A 6,000-nucleotide genomic window follows, 5' to 3' on the forward strand; every position below is an offset into this window, starting at 1 on the left:
TCACCCAATTAATTTTTTTTTTCATATATGAGCTTGTTGAAGCTCAGAAATGAACCTAATTTAGTAATTTAGATGCCTAACTTTAGACGTCTCATAGAATTTACCCCTCCGTGCTTTAAAACTAATAAAAATCAGATTGAAAATTGCTTAACAATGACTATCTGTCCTTAGACTTCCCCAGCTGATCCCAAACATGTGACATCCAGGGCTGTTCATTTTTTAACACCACCCCCCCATATAAAAAGGGATTAGGAGAACACCCCCTAGGAGTTGCACCTGGGATGGACCGTCTCCCTCTCCCCCTTGGTATACCACTGCCTGAGGAAGGGGATTTTGGTCTCCATAGGTTAATAAAAAAATGTATTAAAATTAGTCCAATAAAAAGATGACCTCTTTTCCATTTTCTATTTATAAATGTTTATCAATACAGCTACAATATTACTTTATTCTAAAGCAACCAAAAAAAAAAAAAATCTTTTTTATACCTTTTGTCATCTCTAGTTTATGCTTTCCTCATCTTCTCTTCATTCTCCATTCCATCCAACATCCACCCTATCTCTGTGCTTTCCATTTTTCTCTGTCTCCACTCTCCCCCATGCTCTATCATCTCTCTCTTCTCCTTTCCTCCCTCCTTCCCATCCCAACTCACCTCATGGTCTAGCATCTTCTTCCTTTCCCTCATGCCCTGGGATCTCTCTGTTCTCCTTCCATTTCTCCCTCTCCCTCCATGCTCTGGTATCTCATCTTCTTCATTTCCCTCCCTTCCCAATGGTCTGGCAGCTCTGCCTCCTTTCCTTCCCTCCCCCATGCCTTGGCATCTCTTTTCTCTCCTTCCCTTCCATCTCTCCCTCCCCCCTCCATGCTCTGGTATCTCCTCTCTTTCCTTTCATAAGAACATAAGAACATAAGAACATAAGCAGTGCCTCCGCTGGGTCAGACCACAGGTCCATCTTGCCCAGCAGTCCGCTCCCGCGGCGGCCCGAACAGGTCACGGCCTGTCTGAGACACCAGAAGGGGCCCCCTTGCCACCTTGGTTTCCCATTGAGTTTTATCTTCCCATCGAAGTCCTAACCCTCCGGTCTTGCACATGCACTACCTGGTTGGGTTTCTATACTTATTACCTGGTTAGCTTTCTATACCTGTGTTACATCCCAGCACCTCTCTCAGTATCCCACGATCCCTTTATCCCTCAGGAATCCGTCCAATCCCTGTTTGAATCCCTGTACCGTACTCTGCCTGATCACTTCCTCCGGTAGCGCATTCCAAGTGTCCACGACCCTTTGGGTGAAAAAAAACTTCCTTGCATTTGTTTTGAACCTATCTCCCTTCAGTTTCTCCGAATGCCTCCTCGTACTTGTTGTCCCCTTCAGTCTGAAGAATCTGTCCCTATCCACCCTCTCTATGCCCCTCATGATCTTGAAGGTCTCTATCATATCTCCCCTGAGCCTCCTTTTTTCCAGAGAGAAGAGCCCCAGCCTATCCAACCTCTCGGCGTATGGGCAGTGTTCCAGCCCTCTTACCAGTTTCGTTGCTCTCCTTTGGACTCTCTCAAGCACTGCCATGTCCTTCTTGAGGTACGGCGACCAATATTGAACGCAGTATTCCAGATGTGGACGCACCATAGCTCTATACAATGGCATGATGACTTCCCGCGTCCTGGTTGTTATGCCCCTCTTTATGATGCCCAGCATCCTGTTGGCTTTTTTCGAGGCTGCTGCGCACTGAGCAGATGGCTTCAGTGATGCATCCACCAGCACACCCAAGTCTCTCTCAAGACTGCTGTCTCCCAATAATGCCCCCCCCCAATTTGTATTTGAACAACGGGTTCTTTTTACCTATATGCATGACCTTGCATTTTTCCACGTTAAAGCGCATTTGCCATTTGTTTGCCCAGTCTTCCAGCTTATCCAGGTCCCTTTGCAGGTCCTCACACTCCTCCCTAGACCTAACTCTGCCGCACAGTTTGGTATCGTCTGCAAATTTTATAACCTCGCACTTTGCCTCTTTTTCCAGGTCATTGATAAATATGTTGAAGAGTAACGGCCCCAGCACTGATCCCTGTGGCACACCGCTTGTGACTCCCCGCCAGTCAGAGTATTGTCCCTTTACTCCGACCCTCTGCAGTCTACCCGACAACCAGTGCTCGATCCATCTGTGCACATCCCCTCCCACCCCGTGGTTCCACAGTTTCCTAAGCAGCCTTTCATGTGGCACCTTGTCGAAAGCCTTTTGAAAATCAAGGTAAATGATGTCTATAGGTTCCCCATTGTCCACCCGACTGCTTATTCCCTCAAAGAAGTACAGAAGGTTCGTTAAGCATGACCTTCCCTTACAGAATCCATGCTGGCTTGTTCTCAGTAGGCCATATCTCTCGATATGCTCGCAAATACCATCCTTGATCATAGCTTCCACCATCTTCCCTATAATTGAAGTCAGGCTCACCGGCCTGTAGTTTCCGGGATCTCCCCTCGATCCCTTCTTGAAGATAGGTGTGACATTCGCCAATTTCCAGTCCTCTGGTACCTCTCCAGTTTTCAAGGATAGGTTGCAAACATGCTGGATTGTGCCCGCTATTTTTTGTCTTAGTTCTTTCAGAACCCTTGGATGGATCCCGTCCGGGCCCGGCGATTTGCCGCATTTTAACCTGTCTATCTGCTTGAGGACATCCTCCTTACTTACCTCTATGTGTTCTAATTTTTCAGCCTGTTCCCCACTCATGAGCTCCTCTGAGTCCGGTATATTAGATGTGTCTTCTCTCGTGAAAACCGACGAGAAGAACGTGTTCAACCTCTCAGCTACCTCTTTATCCTCCTTGATCACTCCCTTCCTATCCCCATCGTCCAACGGCCCCACCTCCTCTCTCGCTGGTCGCTTCCCCTTTACGTAACTGAAGAATGCCTTGAAGTTTTTCGCCTCCCTGGCCAGCCCCTCTTCATATTTCCCTTTTGCTTTTCTAACCTCTCGGTGGCATTCCTTTTGGCATTTCCTGTGCGCCTGGTGATTTTCCTCCGTTGGGTCCTTTTTCCATCTCCGGAAGGACACTTTCTTGTCGTTTATTGCCCTCTTTACTTCTGTTGAGATCCAAACCGGGTCCTTTGACCGCTTGTTCTTGCCGCCTTTCCTGAAACTTGGGACGTACATTTTTTGTGCTTCTTGCAGGGTGTCCCTGAATAGGGTCCAGGCGCTTCCTACAGTCTCCATCTTAAGGACGTTTTTGAGCTTCCTCCCCACCATTTCCCTCATAGCAGCATAGTTCCCTTTCCTGAAGTTGAGCGCAGTTGTTGCGGTCCTCTTTACTGTGGGTGTCCCCCTTTCTAATGTGAATCGGATCGCGTTGTGGTCACTGTTGCCTAGTGGTCCTCCCACTTCTACCCCTCTTGCAGGCCCCCCTAATCCGTTTAAGATGAGATCAAGAGTAGCACTCCCTCGCGTCGGTTCCTTGACTAGTTGCTCCATGAAGCAGTCCCTCACAGCTTCTACAAATCCTGTTTCCTTAGTGCAGTTGGAGTGACCCGTATTCCAGTCAATCCCCGGGTAGTTGAAGTCCCCCATCACTGTTACACTTTCCCTTCCTCCCTCCTCCCTGGCCTGGCATCTCTATCTCCTTCCCTTCCCTCTCCCATGCCTTATCATCTCTTTCTCTCCCTCTATAGACTGGCATCTCCTTTCCTTCCTTTCCCCAGAATCTGGCATCTCTCTTTTATCTCTTCTCTCTTCCCTGGTCTTTCTTCTCTGTTCCTCCCTCCCTCTCCCTAATCAGATGCAGCATTTCTCTCCCCTTCCCTCCCTCCCTCTCTCTGTTTGTCACCCTTCAGCAGTACAACATTCACAATTTGCTGCTCTTGTCAGCATCAGGCCTAGGGCACTTTGTTCAGGTTTTGAAAAGCCTCCTTGAATTATGTCAAGCAGGGAGCCTCCCTGCCCGACAAAAGCAGGCAGCGGGGGGCATGGCTAGGGCGGAACTGGGTGCAGGATTAGGGCATTACAGGGAGGGGATGGGCAGAACTGGGCGGGCTTAGGGTATCTGGATTTTCCGACTAGAAAATCTGGCAACCCTAACATTATACAACTTAACAACCTCGAAAAGGTAAACTTTTTCTCCTGATCCCTCACAACAGTGTTCCCAGAAATGTTGAACAGAACTAGGTCCAGGACCGATCCCTAAGGTGCTCATTTTCCTCTTGTCAGGCTCCTCCCCCCCACCTCTGTGCTGTGGCTAACTTGCTAATACACACAACGAGGGAGTCGTGAGGGCAGGATGTCAATAGATAAGTCAAGGGTGTGTTGTTCAAAATAACCACTTTATTGATGAATAAGCCACAATGGCTCCATAGACTCAACACTGGCAGTGTTTCGGCGTCTGTGCCTTTATCAAGAGTCTGGCTTGAAGATGGCACTGTGCATACGTGCACTCGGGTAGACTCGCAGTGAGGGTGTCAATCAAAGCGAAATGAAAGCTAGTGTCCAAAGTGGTTATTTTGAACAACACACCCTTGACTGATCTACTGACATCCTGCCCTCACGACTCTCTCGTTGTGTGCTTTCGTCCCGTCGTTGAGGCCTGTCCTTGGCTTCCCATTCAGTGCTAGCTTGCTAATGACATCCATTGCTATATGCTCAGTCCTCAGTTTTACTATGTGCCCTGCTGCTTTGGTTTAGTTAAGAATGACTGAAGTAGGGGCTTGCTTATCTCAACACTGATAACACAAATATAAAATAAGGATCAATGGGCAAAGGGTAATAAATGCTGAATGTATTTCCAGCCATAATATATATGTTTTCCTATTCCTTCGGAGAGGCAGCTGAAAATGCTGATTTATTCCTCGGACTAATCTTCCATCACAGGTAGTAAAGCACCGGGTATGGCCCAGCTGGGGCACTTCTTTATTAGATTACATTTCCAGCAATCTGGCCTTTTGCATTTTGTTTTTATTTATTTTTTTAACTTTTATTTAAATCATTAAAACAGCAAAATGTCAGCTGCTAGGGGAGGCAAAGGAAATGATTTCAGGAAGAGGGGTCTTGGGCAGTGGCTATAATAAATCTCGGTCAGACTGTAAAGGAAATCATCTGAAGGATATGAGAAAGGCAGAGTTATGCCCTGTTAGTGGAGCCTTTGCACTGCGGCAGACTCCTTCGGCTTACTGCTGGCAGGTGGGGAGGCTGTAAAAATACCCAAGTTCAGAATTAAACAACAAGAAATAAACCTTTGGGTCAAGTTATCACCTGGAGATTATTGATCAGCACTGCCGCATTGTCATAACTTGCCTTAATCTTGACACATTAAAAAGAAAAAAGACAGAATATGAAACTTTTCAAGGACAAAAGTACAGATTAGCTGAATTTATTTACTTAACATAGAAATGTGATGGCAGATAAAGGCCATATGGCCCATCCAGTCTGCCCATCCACAGCATCCACTATCTCCTCCTCTCCCTATTGGCTAAGGCTCTTTACACCTGCATTGTGACGTCATTCCTCTGCATAAAAAGGGTTGCAAGGCTGAGGCTGCGAACTATAGACCGGTGAGTCTCACTTCAATAGCGTGTAAACTCATGGAAACACTAATTAAGCATAAATTAGATACGGTCTTGAATAAGGGGAATCTCCGGGACCCCAGTCAACATGGATTCACCAAGGGTAGGTCCTGCCAGTCCAATCTTATTAGCTTCTTTGACTGGGTAACAAGAAGGCTGGACTCAGGAGAGTCCTTAGACGTTGTATACCTTGACTTCAGCAAGGCTTTTGACAGCGTCCCACACCGCAGACTGCTGAACAAGATGGAATCGATGGGGTTAGGAGTAACACTAACTGCATGGGTTAAAGATTGGCTAAGTGGCAGACTTCAGAGGGTGATGGTTAACGGTACCCTCTCCAAAACGTCGGAAGTGACCAGCGGAGTGCCGCAGGGCTCAGTCCTGGGTCCACTCCTCTTCAACATATTCATTAGGGATTTGACTCAAGGGCTTCAAGGTAAGGTAACCTTATTCGCTGATGATG

Source organism: Geotrypetes seraphini, chromosome 4, assembly GCF_902459505.1.
Source record: "Geotrypetes seraphini chromosome 4, aGeoSer1.1, whole genome shotgun sequence".
Classification (NCBI taxonomy): Eukaryota; Metazoa; Chordata; class Amphibia; order Gymnophiona; family Dermophiidae; genus Geotrypetes; species Geotrypetes seraphini.